Below are 20,178 nucleotides of genomic sequence, written 5' to 3'. Positions count from 1 at the left end.
AGAGGTGAGTGATTCTCTGACAGCAAAACATAAAACTGCTATAGCATGGAGAGGCAACAACTGGATGAAATCGCATTGAGAATCGACACTATGAAACACCACCACGCTCCTGAAATGCCGTTCGTTAATCACAAAGCCTTTTGTTTGTCTAGATGTGCCTCCTCCTGCCTCACGTCCTGTGCCACGCAACCCCGAGGGGCAAACTCCTTTGTGCTCATCTGCCGCGTTCCAGAGTTGGGTCGTGTTCTGTGAGACTCCGACAGAGAGCACAGCTGAATGTCTACGGCGAGAGAAACGCATCTAGTTTTGTCTCTGAATGACTCGAAATTAGCTAATCATCTCTCTCACAAAGGCCGTGGATATGTGTTTTAGTACTCCACATTTTTCAAAATTATATTTTACAACATCTAATGTTTTTGGCATCTGAACAGTTGGAGTTGGAGCTGGAAGTTTGCGCCTTGAAGGGGGAAGAAAGTTAAAATTTCTCTGAAACAGATGAGGTCATGTTTGCAGACTCATAACCAGACTGTTGCTTGTACTGTTGTTTGCTCTTCGGGGTTGGGTTGACAGTCTGACTGCCATGGTGACCCTCTGGAAACCTGGCAGTGTGGAGCAGCACTTCAGCAACTGAGAAAGACAGAAATCTAGCGCTAGATTACAGGAGAGCTCACAGCAAGGCAAAAACTTTGGACAAAGTCCTGCAATCCCAAAGGCTGCATTTATTTTTCACATTGATGATTTATGACCACAATTTTATCCCACTTTGTAATGACACCTCAGGTAAACTGTCTTGCTCACCAAGCAGAGCGTGGCTGTAATGGGGAGGACAAGTGCACCGCAGTCTCACTGGCAGAGCCTGACAAAAATCTTAAGATGTTCTGATGCTTTCGGGTGCTGAAAAAACAAGCTCAGTGTGGCTTTCCAAATGACAAATGTTTTCCTGGGAGCCCAGGACGAATATATACACCAACGGTTATTTTTCAGCTGCCATTTTTCACGGTTCAGCCAACTTTAAGTTATTTGTGCTGGAACAGTATCTTAAAGAGACCTAAAAGGGAGCTGTTTTCAAGGTATGTTTTAACAATCTTCCTTAAGATCATTACGTACAATGATAGGATCTTCCTTAAGCCTTTCTGAATGATAAGCAAAATTCTCAGAGTGGCTACACGTGTAAGTGCTTGAGACTACTTGTGTCCCTAAAAATACACCCATGCATAAGTATTTGCAGGATTGGGCTCATCTGGTCTAACTGGAGTCCACTGCAACTATTATCAAAGACACTGATGTCTTTGTCTTGCTATTATAAGAAGCAGCAGTTTAGTTTCAATTCAATGAGATTTTTTTTTTTTTTTCCAAACACCAGAGAAGAAGGAGCTTTGCCTTGAACTAGCACTCACGTTTGACAGCGCTCAAGAGCTGTCTCCTGAGCTCCCGCTGGGGTCCGAGCCTGGCATAAAGCAGCGCTCAGTGCTTGCTGCCTGCCCTCGCTGGGGGTCAAGCTCTGTCCGCAGCACGGGGCTGTGCAGCAGGCTGCGACGTGCAGAGCCCCCAGCCCTCCCAGCTGCTGCCCCAGCACCGTGCCGCACCGTGCCTAATTCATCCTGCTGACAGGCAGCGTTCATCAGCATGGAGGTGGCATGGGGCTGGTGCTGCTCGGCTGCTTTGGTGGGACCCCTGCCCAGCGCTGCGCTGGACTCTGGCACAGGTACCAGCAAGTGCTGGGATCTGCGGCACGGTGCCAAACTGCCCCGTGAAGATATTCTCATCACCTTGGTATCAAAATCAACAGCACCGCTATCAAACACCGCCTGGGAGAGACATCTGCTACCTAAATGGGTTGTATCAGATGAAAGGAATCAAGGCACAAAAATCCAGCACTTCACTTTTTCCTAAAATAATCAGTATTTTTAAGCAGTTTATCTGTTTATTAACAGGAAGGTTTTAAAACATTTTGCTTGAGCTGACATTCTTTAATTATAATATTCACACTGCTGAATATGCAGTCACACCAGCAAAAGCTCCATTGTGAAAGAACACGCAGATTCAATCTGTTTCTTTCTGTATATTTTTCTAACTTGTTCATGTGTTTTTTTCCATTCATAATTATTTTTTGTTTGCTTCTCATATTTCTTCTTAAACGTGTTTTTTTTTTCTTACTCTGTTGTTCCACTTGAAAACACCAGGATTAGCATGCAGATGTTTTTTTGATCAGAGAGTTTTTTTTAAATCATTCCCATTTTCCACAGCCTATTTGGATAGCTGGGGATTTTTTTATTATTATTATTTTGCTTTCTTTGTTTTCAGCCCTGTCTTGTTGCTTGTCTTTTGGTAATGCTTTACCCTAGTCTTCTGAGTGTAAACACCTTCTGTTTGCTATTGTTTTCTTAAGACAGCATTTTAGAAAATAAACTATCTCTTCTAGTTAAATACCTCATGGGCTATGCGAACTCTACCAATAATCTTATATCTTCCATGTTTTTAGTGCTTTACTAACCATGAAAGCTTAGGTCAATGAGATACAGTTATAGGAAGATTTTGAAAAAAAAAAAAAAAAAAAGAAGGGGGGCTGAACATGTCTGTCTGTTGTAAAATTGCATTGTAAAACCTGTAAAAATTGCTTTCAGAATTCTCCTTATAGGATTTACTGAATGTAGAGTAGGTTGAGGAGAAAAGAAAGGAACAATTTTTTATTTTGCATTTCTTAAAAAAGAAGAATCCCCTTTTTAAATCAGCACCAACTGAAATTATGGCTGTCTTGTAATCTGAAGGCTAAGTTTCACGAAGGTTGAATTACACTGAATTTTTAGAAAGCTGAGAGGAGGAAAAGGTGTTCAGCAGCTTCGCCTGGGGAAACCGCCACCAAATGCCACTTACACAAGGACCAGCAGAATGAACACAACCCAGGTTGTTATCATCCACGAAACTGGCAGCATCCACTGTCATTAAATCTGTATTATAAACATTGAAGAGGTTCAGAAATGCCCTCTCTCTTGCATTAGAACAAGTAATCAATGGATTTTACAGGGCTGGTATTTCACTATAAATTTTTAATGTTGAGAAACTAAAGTTGAGGTGGGGGTTGTTCCATAACCCTGAACATTGCCAGTAACTAGGGTTTCCAGCGCTGCCATTTATTAGCTACATATCTTTTTATGAACTTCTGTGCCTGAAGGAGGAGAGGGAAGCTGGTCTGTGTGCCATTCCTCCCAAGGAAAAGCCGCGTAAGATCACTTCAGCCAAAATTACCTTCAATGATGTGTGCTGGGCAAGCTCAGAAATGCGATGAACTTTAGTTGTGTGGGAGCTTGGCCAAATCAACAGAATGTGCTGCTCGTTTCCAAAGTTCATGTGATGTCTAAACCTTGGTTGGTTAATAGCTCCCTCTCATCCAGAACGATTCTGTTTTAAAGAGGTTGAGTCTCGGTGTCGGGGCAGCCCTGAGGAGCAGCTCTGTGGCAGCCGCGCCGAGTCCAGAGAGAGCTCAGTTCAGCAAGGCACAAGCACAACCTACACAATTAATATGCCTCTTACAGAGCTTTTGCCATCACCATGCAGTGGACTGGTGTCCTGGAAAGGGGTGTTGGCTGAAGTTAATAAGGAACAAGACGTTGAAATGTGAATTATCCCCTGAAAGTTTTTCTAGAGATAAGTAAATGCAACAGTCCACAGATGATGCTTTTTCCTTTTCTTTGTAGCTAGACACCTCATAAAAAATGGATTTTTTTTGAGTAAGTTTCCAAGACAAAGTATCCTTTCCTGCACAAGCGAAAGCAGGAGATTATCTCTTACCTGTAGCTATAATCAGGATAATATTACAAATCTGTTTTTCCCCTACAATCCTATTTCTTTTTGCTAAAGTAATTAATTTTTTGTGGCATCACATACTTCAAGGAGAAAACACAAGATGACTCTGCTACAGCAGAGCAGCAAAGAGGGGATTTTTTTCTTTCTTGTTCTGCAATATTCAACAGAAAATGCTTTAGGGTTTAGTCATCTTTCTTCAAACCCATGGCAGTTAAGAAGTGTTTTGCCAGCCCTTCTTCTGTGTCTGGCCATGAACAGACAACAGCAGAAGTTCTGGCAGCTCTGCAGCCCTTTTGCACCAGTAGGGCTGAAGCAAGGACAGTACGGGCAAGCTGCAAACCTCTCCCCAGAAAAGCAGCAAGGAGTTTGTGCAGAAGTCTTAAATGTGCACTGTCTCCAGTGAGGGACCTGGGTGCATGAGGTTACACAGGGATTATCCTAAAGCTGCTGCCTCCTGTCTTGTAATCTAGTGATTTCCCACCCCAGCACAGCCATTTATTACAGTAAGAACACAATTTAGTATCTCTCTGAACCATTACTACCGAAGGTATCGTAATTAGTTTCTGCTTGCGAAGCACTTGGACACGAAGGAACACTGTAAGTGCTAAGTCATTATCATTCACCTTTACTTAATACATTTCTGGTTTATTTAGCTGCTTGCGACCAAGGAGTCAGCATGTCTTTGGCCAGATTATACATGGATGAAGCCAGTGAGAGCACAGGAACAGGGAGATGGAGCCCTGAAATCTGCCTTGCTCCAGAAAGCTGAGAGGTAAGATTGCTGGTGATTTAAGAAATTACTAGTTATTAAGAAAGTAATAAATTACTGTGATTAAATTGCAATCTCACGTCTCCAAATAAATCTTGAGTTGGATTGACTTGAAAATAGCTAAGATGATTATTCTTTTATCTTTTCCCCTCAGTAGAGTTTATGCTTTCAAAGCTTTCTTTATATCCAAGAGCTTGAATTTTTATTTTTTTAAAGAAAATTTAAAATCCCTGTATAATAATATCTTTATCTTACTAAGTCAGAGCTTTAAGAAAAATGAGTGCTTAGAGTGGACAATAAGGAATGGTTCGTGCAGGGGGTTTGGAAATGAAACAAACACCACCAAAGATTAAAATATAAGAGTCTGATTCATTGCCACCATTCACAACAGCTGAGAACAATTTCATTAAAATCTACGGGTAAAATCTCAGCTTCTCAAACTCGTGGAGGTTCATTGAAAATGCTGCCAGAGTCTCCAGTGGAGAGGGAAGAGCAACGTTTCAATGTAAATAAGAGTGAGTGTAGGTCCTGTCATTTGACCAAGCTGTCTAAATGACAGAAAACTAGATCATGTCCTCAGGTGTTATAATTTTCATGTTTCTGTTTTGTTTTTCCCTTGGAGGAAAAATGATTTGGCTGTCTTATGAAATGAAACTTCAGGCTGAATTTCATGTCTAACCTAGACTTCAGTGGAAGAAAAAGGTGTCTGTGTGAGATGAACGGCTATATGCATTTTAGATTCATATACATCTATTCCTAAGAGGATAAAACCCATTCTATTTATGAACGTATGCCACATGGTCTCTTCTGCAAGCTTATGCTTCTGTTAAGGTGCACATCTACAAAGCATAAATACAGATTCTGCAAACCCCAGTGTGCAGGTCTGCAAACTCCTGTCTAAGTGAGTTATCAATGGCTTCATGAAATAACTTCTCCACTGTAATTGAGCAAGTGATCTGCTCCAGGGAACAAAGACCTTAAAAGCTAGTGAAACAATACTCTTTGTAAAAAAAATAAAAATAGGCTTAAGTTATCTGGTTCCTTTTCAGAAATTATTCTCTAGTGGGTAGTTGCAATACTGTGGATGTATGTGGTCCCCTCTTTTCTGTTTCCCCTCCATCACAGGAGATATTACAAGTCAAGGTTTCAAAATCTAAACATGTGGCCAGAATATATCAGGTATATCACTGCAGATCTTTCACTGCATGACTAGAGTGTGCGAAAAGTTAATTCCACCCTGAGAGAAGAGGCTGCCCTGCCTGTAGCTCTCTGCAGATATGAGAAAACAAAAGCTATGGCCTCTCTGAGTAACTCAGTGTGTTGAACAGGGGTCCAGAGGTTCAGGAATCCTTTCCTTGCCTGACTCCATGGCAGATCAGTTACTCTGGGATGAGCATTTATTCTTTTCTTTTTTTTTTTTTTTTTTTCAATCTTGTTACTGATGCAGTCCTTCTGCAGCATAGACACTTGATGGCTGTGGAGGCTGAAGACCTTTATTTATCCACAGAACAGATAGTGGAAAAACAACAGCAAATAAAGTTTCTGCAGCTTGAAAAGGAGCTTCACACCTGTTCTGCAGGGACCGTGCCTGGGTACTGGCTAGCAGTGCTGCTCTCCATGCCACTTCTGCCACTGGCTAATGGGCCAGTGCCACTGAAGGTCTCAAGAGATGATGCTGTTAATACAACCCCCCACTATCTATTTTCCCTCTGTGAAAGGGAATGAAACAACTTGTTTTGCTTACACAGTCCTCTGAAGAGCCATTAGGTGGTACTGATGGTGCTTTTGACTGCTGGCATCTGTTCTAGCTGGGTTTTGAGCAGGGGCCTTGAAGGTAGAGGGCTTTCAAAACCTGTTTGCTTGCCAATCCCCTGAGGTATCCCAGCTATGTTGATACCAACATACTGAAAGATGTGTGATACCAGCCAGCAAGCCAGGTGCTCCCAGTGGCAGAGTAATAGTTTTATTGAAAGAGACAGGCATGTGAGGGTGAGCCGCGAAGTAAAGATGCAAAATTTCTCTTGCAAGGCCTTTTAAACACTCTCACTGAATTATGTTTTTCAAATAGCGTTAGTTAAAAGCTTTTGGAGAGTGTTCTGTGCTATTCCCACGTAGCCCTCCCCCAGAGGCATCTACCAAACCACAGCATTGTGGGGAAAAGACAAATGCTATGAGTCTCTCTCTTTTGGGAAAAAAAGAAAAAAAAAAAAACATTTTAAAGGCTGTTAGAAGGAAATATATTCCTTACAGATCCATTTAATATGGTCCACAAGTGTCATCATTCTACATTTATTTCCTTGACAGTCCTGTTTTGCTTTCAAGTGCCAGTGGACTGCATGGTAATGGTGCACCATGAGCCAGGCTGTCACACGCTCCTCATCCTGAGCAGAACACAGGTCAAAATGCAAACTCCTATGCCCAAAAGAACCGTTTTTTTTAATTATTATTTTATTTATTTATTTATTTATTTATTTATTGGTTGTTTGTTTTGTTTTGTTTTTTTCCTGATAAAATCCCACTGACAATCAAAACGTCCCTTCTAGTATGAGATGCTTCCACATCCTTTTCCCTCTTTGCTCAGGGCTTTTATAGAGATCATTTCTGCAGGACCTAAGTTTCAGCCTCCTATTTTTAGCACAGCATCCACGCTTCTGGCTTTGCATGGTCAGGGTTAGAGCTTAGAAAGCAAAGCTGAGTATTTATATTGCAAGGTATGTGAATTGTGTCCAGAGCCAAGTACTCGGGAGTACAGAAAGCTTGCAGTTTGAAGGTATACACCCTGTTCTGCACAGCGGACAGCAACCAGAAGGCTGCCTCTGTGAAAATGTACTCCTGCCTTTGGCATCCGTTCAGTCAGGCAGAAGCAGCACATAGCCCAAGTGCTCCAAAGCATCCACTGCCTTGTGGTCACAGAGGCTAATTCATCAGATAGTAAAGGTGATGACAGTTCCTTAAACTTACTTGAGATACGTGTGGATTTACTCCAATTAAGGACTTGGGCCAGTTTGATGGTTTTTTTTTTTGGTCTTTTTTTAATGCATTAGCAGATGGCAAATATGCACTGAACATAGCCAAACTACTGGTTTTTGAGGGCAATGACTGCTTGCAATGCTAATTTGGGGTTTTATGTTTATGCAAGCTAACCTGAAGGGACACATTTCAGAGCTGGTTTGAAGCAGCAGAAAGACTCAATCTGCAAAGTGCAGAGCTGGGTATCAGTAACCCATTTAAAGCTGGGGTGTGGATGCAGAGCTGTCTCTGTGCTCATTCTGAAGAGATTCAGAAAATAAGGTAGGAGGAGATGTTAAGAGGTCACCTACTTCATGCATTTCCCTCATTCATTCATTCATTCATGTCAAGATGAAATCACTTGCTCAACATGGACATCAGTTCAAGTCTCCAAACACCTTCATCGTGTGAAGGTATTTGACTTTATGGTTTGGATTCAGGCCAGCTGACACTCCTCCACAGGCTGATAACCACATGTTCTCCTGGAAATGACATCCACACGAGAAAAATTTAAGTGCACTTAAATGAAGTTCTACCACACTAGTGTGTGGTAGAACTTCATTAGTAATCAGCATCTGAAGGTAGACGTTTAGAGAGGTGTATAAAAGAAAAATTCCCTGGTTTTTTTTTGTTTGTTTTTTTTTTTTTTTCATCTAGCAGTTCTTTTGACACAAACACCATGTCTGTGACCGCAAACTGTGCCATTCTACTGCAGAGTGATGTAGAGCAAAGTCAACATTTCCCACAAAACTTTGTTACTGTGGAAAGCAACCCAGGACAACCATAAAATACCTACTGACCGAGGTTGGACATTTAACTGTCTAGTTCAGACAGTGCAGCCAGACAACAGGAAAGAAATAAGGTTTTACACACTCTGGGGAATGACGATTAACAAAATAAAACAGCAAAGGGCATTTTTTTTCTGGACACAGTTCCATCTGTGAATACAGTAGAAAGATGGGTGAAACAGGGCAGAATTTGTCCAGAAGACCACTGAAGCTTCTTCATGTAAGATATTCTTATGTATTACTTTCAATGTCTTGCATTTTTTTCATGTCTGATTCATTTAAGGGAACCAAGAAGCCATCTTTGTGAGTAAAAATCACATTGATCTTACCTGAAAATTCTATGCACAGAAGACTTTGAAATCATTCCAGTGATTACAGGGTGAATATATACTAAGCACGTAGTATATATAAATGATACATTAAGCATTCAGCTCTTTTTTTTTGTGTGTGCTTTAATTGGACAAAAGCATATTTGACACGTTTAATTTACACATCTATAACAGGGTAGAACTCACTTAGCCACTCTGTTCTAATATGATTTGCTGCAAAGCTAGCCACAGTTTGGTCAAATAATCCTACAACCAAGACTGATTTCTCCGAACATATTTGCCAGCTGGGACTCTATTAGGTTAGCGCAGTGCTTCATGCAATTAAGAACTGTGGGGACTAATGTAAGACCAATAAATAATAATAATATGTTGTAGAATACTTTGGATAAATAATTCATTTCTCAGATTAAGTATGAACTGTTTGCTCATGCTGTTTGCTGTGTCACTGCCCACAAGTCCCATGACATTGCTTCTGCTCTTGGGCTGCATGGTTGAGGATTTTTCATGGGAGAGAGTGAAGGGAGCTCACTGCTCTCAGTTCCTGGGCATGTCCACAGTTGATAATTTATTTATGCATTTTCTTCTGCTTTCTTGGACCATTTTTTCAACTCACATTTATCATTACATCTCCCCAGAAGTCAAAGGAATAAGATTCTTTTGTCCTTTTTTGACTGAGAATGTGACTAGCTAATATTTCAGCCAGAACTGGAGGATAGAAACCTTGAGTGTCACTAATCCTGAATCTAAGGGACTTACTCCTCACAGATACTGCTTAGTCCCTGATTCAGCACAATCTTTTGAGCATTTGCTTAAATCCCGCTGACAGTAATGGCCCACAAGCACACGCTGAATGCGAGCGCCACAGGAAAACATTCTGATTGCACTTCTCAGACTTCTCCTAACACCTTGAAATGTGAATAGAGCCCTAAAACTGAAAGTTAGTTTGTCACAACCTGAAAAGCCAGGCATATGAGAGATCTTCCTCTGAATGTGTTAGTGCTCAGTTTTGCTTTGAAGAACCAGCAGTTTTCAGATTATGACTCCAGTATTTTAAAGCTTAAAGCCCTTGAGTCCAAGACAAAAACTAAGCTATCGATTAAAAGAAAAGCCATGGAGATGTTGAGAGTTCAAATAAAGCAATGAAGATGCTTAAATACCAGCATTTCTTTTGAGCCTTTTAGTGTCTTACTGACTAGGGAAACTCAAGAGGACAAGAATCACATCTTCCTTGCTGTGAACCAGTGGAGCTCGTAGCCCCTAGTTGACAATCTTTTCCCTTAGCTCTACAGGCTATGACCACCACATCTAACCCTTGGTGAAATGAGTGTTAAGTCTGCTGAAGAGTAACAGAAATGGAAATAAACAGAGGGAAAAGAAAAAGAAAAAGAAGAAGATATGCTATAAAATTTCCTGAAGCAGCTGAACCTGGAGAGGAAAAAGTCAAAGGGAACATTAGGTCAATTTGAAAATGGAAAGATAACAGAGCAGACTGTTGTTGTTATTTTCTATTTGAACATTAAAATAAATAAATAAATAATAGCCTTGCCTGCAGTGGAATGAATTCCACTGTGTTCCATTAAGGTGCATGTCTTTGGCCTGCTTTTGTGAGCAAAGTTTGGCCAGTGGAGTTACTGGTATGTACTCCCCTTCCCCTTCCACCTGGTAGCATCCTCCTCCCTGGGCTGCCTCTGTTACAGCAGAAATCGACAGCTCCTCCTCCACTGCTCCCCAGAACACAGCAGCAGGATCACCCCCTGCCTTCTCTCCTAGCAGAGGCTGCCCAGCAGTAACCTAATAAGCAGGGCAGAGAGGCTTATCGAAAAACATCACTGAGAAAGAGATACAACTAGTTGCATCGAACAAATGTCAAAAAAGAAAATTCTTCTCTCTGAGAAGGAATGTCAGGCAAGCCTCAGTTGTGTATCTCTGGATTTCACCCTCTGAAGTAACATTAGCTGGACAATGTTCAGCTCCTAGGCTTGCAGATCTCAGCCTGACTCTACCAAGTGCCAATCCCTTCCATCCTAATGGACTTCAGGGACAGTGAAAAGCAACTGAGCCCAGCAAGAGGCAAAATCCATCCTTTTGCAGGATGAGACCCATCCCATGACACAGGAGGCCAGCTTTTCCTCTGACATGTGTGAGCAGATGAGGTACAAAAAGATCAGTACAACAGACTGGTGCTGGCAGTGCTCACACAAGCAGTGTTTCTGAACCAGCAATGGTAATAATAAAAATAATAAATAAAGAAAATGTAAACCTGGGTAAGGTTTCTCTTAGATGCAAATTAAGATTTAAATATAAAAATGATAGGCTTGTGCTAATCCTTCTTAGGAAGTCATAAATTGTTAATCAGACCCTAGGCGGTGTTGTTTAATACCAACTTTAATAAAATAGCTGCCTGAAGCAGAAAGACAGTTGGGATCCTGACTCTAAAACTTTGGTAGCTTCATCCACATTTTTGTAGCCCGAGGCTCTTAAACTACTATTGATACCAACTCCTTTGAAATATGCTCATTTTTTAGGCTGCTAAATTATTAAACACCTTATTAGTAGAAAGATTAGATGGAAGAGAAGCTATCTCTGTATGAAGGAAAATGGATTGGAAGAGGAAGAAAAAGTTGCGGGAATATTTACATAAAAGATACAGCTCTGTTGTTGATATACAGAGGTAATCCATAATCCATAATTCGTTTAAGAAATGAACCCATCAAATCACATCACAATGGATGACAAATTGCTACTGTTGAGCTGTTCTATGATAAATTACATGGAATCATTCCTGTCAGAGTAAAACTTGTCTGAGATTGAGAAAGCAAAGTCACTAGAAGGTTCCTTCCTTTGTTGTTTCATAGGATCTGTCACACGCAGTGTTTCACATTTCCATCACACACTTTGATAGGGGTAGCAAAAGTTCCCTTGTATGGAGTAACCACAAAGTCTACCAAATTAAAACTGTTCTGAAAATTGCAAGAAAAGGGAAAGGCAGAAGAAAGAGAAACGTTTCTTCTCTGTTCTTTATCAATACTTGTCAGTCAGGTGAACAGATCTTTACTCAAAAAAAAAAAAGAAAAAGAAAAAAGCAGTTACATCCTTAAGTGCAATACTTTCTCCCTGTATGTCCAGAGCAGCTTGTTAGCATGCTAATTGTTTAGTTTAATATGCAACACAGAGCACACATGCTACTTTGAAGTGCTTATTCATGATGTCGTGGATATTAGTGTATATTTCTTAATTACACAACAGGACAATCTTTTCTCCCTTCAACCTACACTTTCTCTTGCTCTGATTGGTTTCTCTAACTAGCCAGAATAATCATTTTGCCACACAGAAGCAGATAAGGAAAAAAAAAAAAAGTAAACAATTTTAAAAGCCATTTTAATTTAATAACAAATTGGGAGCTGTACTTTGTGTTAAATTAGCACTGCAAGCCTCACAGTAATTCAAGGCAAGCTTTCTTGTTCGTTACTGCTTAATTAATCAGTCCTGTTTCCATCTAAATGAAAAGTTTTCTCTCTCCCCCTATCATCTCTAATATCTCATTTCAGGCAGCACATCAAGTTAATCTTGCTTACATTAGCAACTTATTTTGAATGGCTCAGCTCAGTTATTGACGATAATTCATCCCATCCCAGCCTGCAGCTGAATCCTGCTTGGGCTCTGCTCCACTCGGATGGTCAAAGCCCCTGGTACACCAGCAGGTGCAGAGCAAGCTCGCCCAGCCCCGTGACACAACGTGTGGGGATAGAGACCTACTTCCAACGCATTGATGTCTACTGAACTTTTGGCTTCCCCATGTGTCTTGTCTTCCCAGAGGCAACATGCAGAGAGCTGGGCGAAGGATCATTTTGTTATAAAACAACAGATGAGCATGAAACAATTCTATAGCAGAACAGAAATAGGGAAGGGAAGGAGAAAATAGGAAGTGGGGTGGTGCCTGGAAATACATCCTCATCACCCTTTATACAGCACATCCCAGAAACAGAGCTGGAATAAACATGAGTCTTGCACTGCCATCAGGGGTAGTTATAAAAAAATAACAAACCTTCATCCATTTTTCCTTCAAAGGAGATGAAGAATGGGACTTTAAGCAGCAGCTGGCGGAGCATCTCCTCCATGTGCTCACCTCACCATTCACAGAGCTGAAAACTGTTGTCACAGGCATAATACACCTCTTGCTGTCACCACCATAGCCAACTACACTAAGTTTGGGAGTTAACAAAACACCCCAGGTGTTTTGGATTGCGCTGACCTGGCCCTGGCCAACCACTTACTGTAGCTGTGACCTCCAGTAGCCCTCCAGTCTATGTGCCCACGGTTCCTAGGTTCAGCCTCCAGGAGAAGGTTTTCTGGTTGTCTCGTGCAGCTCAGATGCCTGCCGGGGTCAGGAGGGCTGCTACAAATCCCCTTCCCTCTTCAGGCAGTGCTGCTGCTCCAGCAGCTCCGTCCCCGGTGACCCGGAGAGGTAACTGATACTTGCTGGGGTGAGGGCTCGAAACTAAATCTGCATCTGAAGTGCCTGAACCACGTGAAGGCTGCTTTTAATGCCAGTTTGGCCAAACATAAATGCCTCTGTAATAACACAGAATATGCTTAATTAAACGAGCCATTCCAAATGGACAAAAGCTGTCCCTGAGTAACCCTGGTATTTACTTTTGCTCCTCCAAGACCCAGGATGCTATTTCAAGAGGAAACAAGGATGTGCAGTATATTTTAATCTCCTAGGTTTGCGACAACCAGCTTCTGACCTCGCATTTACCAGCCTGGTTGAAATTACAACCTGTTGCTAAGGAAAACTCTATCATACCTTAAAGGAGCTGTGATATCAAGTAGCTTTGAGATACCTGTCAAATGGATTGCAGGAGATTAATGGGGAGCCGTTTTAGAAATCCTGTAAAAGACAGCCTAAAATGTTAAAATATGATAATACATTTCATTTAATAACAATATAAATTCTGTGCTGAGAAAAGTGGGAGCTTTTTTTTTTTTAAAGTTAAGAGGAAGAGAAATGCTTTCTACAAATCAGAGCGCACAGTTCTGTTTCTGATGGGAAACGCTGCTCTGAAATGCGCTGAATTTCAAAGCTGCTTGAGATTAGATTGTCTGTGGAATTGTGCTGATGGCTGTAAATATTCATAAATAAGATGCACTGGGCCAGCATTTTCCCTTCGGATGTGTATGCACTTAAGTATAGATAACCTGAAGGCACAGGCACCTGAAGGAAGAGTTTGAGCTAAGCGTTGGCTTTAGGGGTGTGATGCTCGCGCAAAGGAAAGAAAGGCTCCTGCTACATTCAGGCATCCCTGCTCTGCATCCTCCTGTGACTTCCCCCAGCCACCAGTGGAAGCAGCAGCACAGCAGGTAACCCAGCTCCACGCTGTGTGAATGAGCCTGGGCCATACTACTTACTGAAGGGGTTCAGTGGGAACCGATGATCATTCCTCACTCGGTGGTTTCCGCCCGTACTTTTCCTCATCTGCTGTTCAGGGACACCAAGTTTACAAATTTTCAGAGGTCACCATTTGGTCAGCACTGAATTAATCGCGGAGCTGTAAACACTGCCTTACAAGATCCTGACATCTTGATCCAGGCAGGCACTTAGGAATTCAAACAGTCTTGTGGACCTCGGCGCAGTGTGGTGGTATGTTTAAAAGTAAACATGTCTTTAACAACTTTCTGCTCTGGGACCAGGTATGATAAGGCAGAGAGAGAGAAGAGCACTGCTTTGTTTATAGCAGAAATAACTTGGCAATTATCAGCGGTGAGAAGGGAAGTACAGTAGCAGGACATTCATATTATTTAGACTTAAATGGAGTTTAGATGAAATACAGAGTTTTATAAAACTGGTTGGCACAGCACGGATTGCTTAAAGGGATGTGGCTGGTGGACTTAAAAGTTGCTTCTGCATCTTTTTCCCTTTCAGCAGTGACAGCTAAATTGAGCACCAATTTCACAAAAGGAATTTGCTCTCTGAAAGGGATTCTAACTCCATATATTCCTGCTCTGTGATCTCCCAGAACACTCTGCGCAGTGCGAAAATGAGGAAATAGGCTCTCTTGAATCCCTACGGTGGCCACTCAGTTTGTAAGGCCAGCTCCAAAAGCATTAGGGCACAGTGGGTTGCATGCAGCTCAGAGCCTGGTGCTCTTTGGATCTGACCTCACCATATAACTTGCAAATTCAAGGCATCCTTTTGGTGTGCATGTCTTCCTGCCTCTCCCTCTATTTATTTACTCCAGGATCGATACCCATGGCAGGGGTGCTGGTGCGCACCATGTCCTTATTCAGGTAACTTTCCTTTGGCTCACCTTCATAGCTATGCGCTAGGAATACTGCTCCTTAGATGTTTACAAAGCAGGGGTGCTTTGAAATGAATTCCTACAGGCACAGAGGTGAAGAAGAGAGTGGAGCGTGACCTCTGGCTGCCCCAAACCACAGGCAGCAGCATGCAGAAGAAGCAGCTTTTTATGAGACTTCTTTATCCTCTCCTGTCTCACAGGCATAAAAGTAGGTGGGAATGGACAAGGCAGGGAATGGCAAAGAAACTCTGTGGCTGCTCCAACCAGGCCAACGCGGAGAGGAAGGTCATCTCCACCTTGCTTAGGGACAGCTCAGATTACTGTCCCCTGAGGATGAAATATTCAGTTTTGTCCCAGACTGCTCTGGAGCTACCCGGCCTCCCCCTTCCCCTCGGTGCAGAACACGACTGAACAAACAAGCAAAAGACATCCAGAAAGTCCTTTGGGAAGAGAGCGTCAAAGCGGCTGCAAGGAGTCCTTGAGAAAAATAATTGGCTTTCTTCTGGATGAAAAAAGAGACCCAAATCTGATTTTTTTTTTTTTTTTTTTTTTTTCCCCAGCCATTCTTTGATCGGCTCCAACGACTTGAGTGAGCAGCAGAGGCGGGAGGGTTGACTGCAAGCTGCACTCGCTGTAGATCCTGGTTCAGCATCCCTGCTGTGCTGCGGACTCCGGGCATGACCTTGGGTGAGCCACTCACCTCCACTGTGATCCGCTTCCCCCCTCCGTAAAGCAGGGCCAGCTGCAGAGGCCAGCCTCTCTGGGGGCTGCGTGGTGAAGACGCATATTTTTGGAGACGGTGAAATACTCAAATAGCTTTTGAGTGAAGGCCCCATGTAGATCGACGACGCCTTGTCCCTTGTGTGAAGCAAGACCACCACACATCCACACAGCATCGCACAATGGTAAAGTGCTATTTTTGTGACATGATACTATAAGCTATTTCGCTTTCTTTTTGTCCGTGAAGATGCTTTTGTCAAATAATGATTGCCAGACTAATGACACCCTAAAGTTACAAACCACCAGGCACTCAAAGAGAATCAATTCAGCAAGGAAGCTGTTTTCACCTGAATGCTTAGGGCAAAACTTAAAGCAACCATGCTTTTAATTGTTATTTTTGTTAATGTAGTGGAACTGTGGGGGGGGGGGGGGGAAGAGGACACGTGGATTTCATTCTAAACGAGAGGGGTTTCCCTTAGGCAAGAGCATCAGTACAGAGGTCGGTCGCTGTGCCGCTTGGTGTCCGCACCCTGCTGGGACCCCCAGAGGTGTGTGGTCTCCCACCAGCCGCGTGTCCCACATGCAGAACAGACCTGGATTCCCACCTCCTTTGAGAACCCAGTGCAGGGTTACCATCAGAGGCAAATACTTCGCTGAGCCTGCTCCCACCAAAGCTGAGCTAGATGCTAATGAAGGTGTTGATTGAGCAGCCTTTGTGCTTGTAGGAGCTACTGGTTGACAATTGAGAGGCAGCAGTTAGGGAGAAGGCAGCTCTGTCTCACATCCAGACCAGCACACATCTCTAGTACCTGGGGAAATGACTTGTGTTTAATTTCTGTGCTAATTTCCAGTTCCTGCTGACCCTTCTCCTAGGTGCTCCTGCTCTGGTTCTGCGATTAGATGCAGAAGTGGGAAAGAAACACTACCTATTATCTTTCAGGTGGCTGTAAACATTACAGCAAGATAATGGAATTAGTTTAGCTGAGAGGAATTAAGGTGCCCAGATAGGACGGAACCGATCCCATTCATAAAGTGCTCTCTTCTGTGTGCTGCGGTGTGTCATTAGGGCAGAGCTGTGGGGCTACGATGGGTATTTATGTTGCAAATCAAATTGAATAGTCACATTCTGGCTATAACCGAGCACTTTCTGAATCTATAGAAATATATATGTATATCCTGGCAAGGCAGGCTAAGTAATCCATAAAATATCTGCCCGCAATGCCAGAATGATGCCATTATTGAGCAGGTTACTTAAAACAGAGCAAGGTTGGCACCGTTCTGAGCGCAACCAGATGGAAGTGGGTCTGCTCTTTGCGTGTGTGCTTGGTGGAGAGGACGGCACGGAGTCTGCGCCTTGTGGCTGGGGTGAGATGAAGCCGTGCCAGTGCAATGGTGGATGTCGCAGCACAGTTTCGAGGGCTCTGGCACCGTCACAGTTAAGCAACCACTGCGTCGCTTCCTGTTTCTTTTTGGCGGTGCAGCACTGTAACTCATGGAGAACCCCAAGCCAAATGCACCTTTTCTGTGCTGGCAGGGCCTACGGGCTCCCCACCACAAAGGCACGGCCTCTCTTCCCCCACCAGCATTGCCCCTTGCTGCTGTAAGGGGGCTGCAGCTTCGGGGAAACTGTTCTGGTTTGCTTCAGAAGAGGGAAATACTGGGAAGGGAGGGCAGCTCCATGGGACGGGACATACTGACGAGCCGCGTTAATTCACATCACTCTAAAAAGAGTCCTGAACTGCAGTGATCCTGATTTCTTCAGGGAATGCCCCTGTTAACAAACAAAAGCATAAATACAAATATTCACAATATTTGTTTGGGCCTTTCAATGCCAAGCACACAGCCAGGAAAATAAATAAAGTGAGAAACAATGTTGGCAGCCAGCCACACCTGGAGTTAGTACCGGGGATGGTCACGGGTGCAAGGCTGGAGAATGCTGCCTGAGTTAGGGAGGGGAGGCCACTGGTGGGCAATGAGGATTGGGGCACATGGCAGTGCCCTAGAGAAGCCAGGGAGCCTGAGTCTGGATGGACCCCCAGCAGATATGGGGCAGTCATTTGGGAAGGGTGAGGGAAGCTCTTAGGGTGAGATGTACAGCAAGAAGAACCCACACCAATGTGAGGAGTAGTGCTCAAAAAAACCCCTGACTTAAAAAACACTTTTATGCAGCACTTTCTCCACCTAGCTCTCCTGCAGTGTCACTCACAACGCGACCCGGAGAGGATGACTTTTTCTGTCACTTCCCTGGTTAGCATAAGGCTGCTGGTGTTTTGCATTTATTATGCGTTCTTCAAGGGTGTTTTTAAAACTCAAACAGGGACTACTAATCTGCCCTGTACCTTTTGTTAAGCAAATAGAGACAGATAGCAGCCGAGTTTAATCACGGCAAATGCCCCCTCTGCATCTCTTCTCTCCCCATCCTGAACGAAAGGAGCCGAGATGTCAGGACACCTGTCCTCGCAGAGCGCCTCATTTCTCCAGCCCCCTTGGAAAGGGCTGCCATGACTAAGCAAGCAGCACCAGCAAGCCAGCTGCTACCAGATTTTATCTCCACCAGAGCACATTCGGGCACTTAGGCTGCAACTTGAACCCCGCATAGAGTCCACGGAAGAGATTGGGTTCGGCAGCACGTGGAGCCGTCTGCTGATGGGGGGCTCGCCTCCAAGGTTTCTGCTGAAAAGGAGCTGAATTTGGTCCCCGGCAGGGGTGAGGATAACCACAGCTATGGTTATCTGCCTTGTTTCTGAGAGTTGGGAACCGAAGTAATTATTTAGAAATAAAGGAAAAAGAAGCAACCTCCCATTGACTCCAAGCCTTTGAAGAAAGCAGCACGGTTGCTGCAGCTAGCGGTGGCTTGAAGGGGTTAATTAAGAAGTCTCCCTGACACCCAGCTCCCAACGCGGGGCCTCTCCGTGGCATTTCCCGCACACACACGATAATCAAAAGACACTGAAAACCAATTCTGTTTTATTCTGGTATAATTGCAACGGAGCCACCAGAGGAATTGCAACCATTATGCAGGATGAGGCACCATCACAGTGGGGCCTGCTGTTTCCAACAGATTTTACCCACTCGTTCTTATAGATTTCAGCTACCTTTCATTTCAGTAATTAGCCACCATTTCCAAGGAGATCCATAAGCAATTTCCTGCCCATCTTGAGCCATGCTGCTACAGGATTGCACTAGCAACTGAACAGAGTTTAGAAGTAGTCAACGAAGGGCAGACAGCACGCTAAAAAGTTAAGCAAGAGATGGATGCCACCATTTAACAGCAGAGAAATGTCAATGCCCTCTGGATCTGCTCGACCACTGCGAAGAGCACGGGCACCCACTGGAAACCCAACAGCGATTCCTTCCAACCCCTTATTTTTTCATTGCAGGAGTCTGCAACCAAGCAGGTTGGTGTGCTGAAATCTTCAGTGAAAGCAAAAATCATGGAGCAGACCCGAGGAGGGGGACGGTCCTGCCTCGGGATCCAGTGTGCCCTAAGGTCACCGAGCAGAGGAGCTCAGGTTGGATCTCAGCTGGGGAGCAGCACAGGCACGAGCACAACTTCCACCATGGGTACATTGGGTTCGAGATCTTCAGCAGAAAGGAGCCGGGGGGAGCAAGCATTTTTTAATGCATGTGTTTTGCTTTCAAGGAAGTCTCTCAGCTAAATATTTTTGAAACAGCAGATGGCAAAATGCAAACTTTGTGAAAGGGAAGGCTGCCTTGAGCGGCAGGTTACCGCTTGCAGGGGAAAGCTGTGCAAAGGAGGGAGGGAGAGAGGAGTCAGAAGTTAAGATGCATATTTCTAGCTGAACAACTTGGTTGGAAAATGACGACCATGTCTATAAATGTGCTCTTTGGAGTGCTGGCATAGCAATATGTAAGAGCTGTGAACTGGTGTGAAAGCTAAAATACCTAGAGGGACTAATAAGTCCCCATGGGGACCCCGGTTTGCCAGGTCCTTAAATGGCTGCAAAGAATAATTGCAGAGAACTACAACAGGACTGAATCAATGCCACTTTCCCTGAAAAAAATAAAAAAATAAAAAAATGTATTGCTGCCTCTGATTATGTTGCTCTGCAAGGACTGGCTGCCTGCCCCCCCTGCCTCCTCCACCTCAAAAGTCAACTGCAAGCCACTAGAAATATGTCCAAAAAGATTATGGTGCAGCTGAAAGCCAGAAGCATATGAGATTATATATTTACCGGTGCCGTGTCAGATAACATCTGAGAAGAGAGGAAGAGGAAAAAGGGATTCAGCCCTGCAGTCTTTATTAGCATGTTTGGGCTGTTTAAAGGAGCTATCCAATTGTGCCACTGCTGCCAGGCCTCTAAAACTGTATATATCCATGATAAAGGAATCTACTTGATCTTGATCACAAGCCTCCAAGCCCGACCTGGCTCTCCTGTGACATGCAAACTTATTACCTTTAAAGAGGAATTAGAAAAAAAAAAAAAAGAAACGAATAG

At 43.5% G+C, this 20,178-nt stretch overlaps 1 protein-coding gene and 1 long non-coding RNA gene across 2 annotated transcripts in view; one reads left to right on the top strand and one right to left on the bottom strand.

Annotated features, from left to right (window-relative positions):
• Positions 1–20,178, bottom strand: part of LOC118161255 (cadherin-6) — a 99,474-nt gene that overhangs the window by 77,238 nt on the left and 2,058 nt on the right. The window lies entirely within an intron of this gene.
• LOC118161259 lies at positions 3,248–10,069 on the top strand. Its single transcript, XR_004747916.1, has 2 exons — positions 3,248–4,576; positions 9,981–10,069. It is a non-coding gene; the product is annotated as an uncharacterized LOC118161259 (long non-coding RNA).

Source organism: Oxyura jamaicensis, chromosome 2, assembly GCF_011077185.1.
Source record: "Oxyura jamaicensis isolate SHBP4307 breed ruddy duck chromosome 2, BPBGC_Ojam_1.0, whole genome shotgun sequence".
In the NCBI taxonomy this organism is placed as follows: domain Eukaryota; kingdom Metazoa; phylum Chordata; class Aves; order Anseriformes; family Anatidae; genus Oxyura; species Oxyura jamaicensis.
The sequence above is the reverse complement of the archived record's forward strand: the minus strand, read 5'-3'. Positions and strand labels throughout refer to the sequence as shown.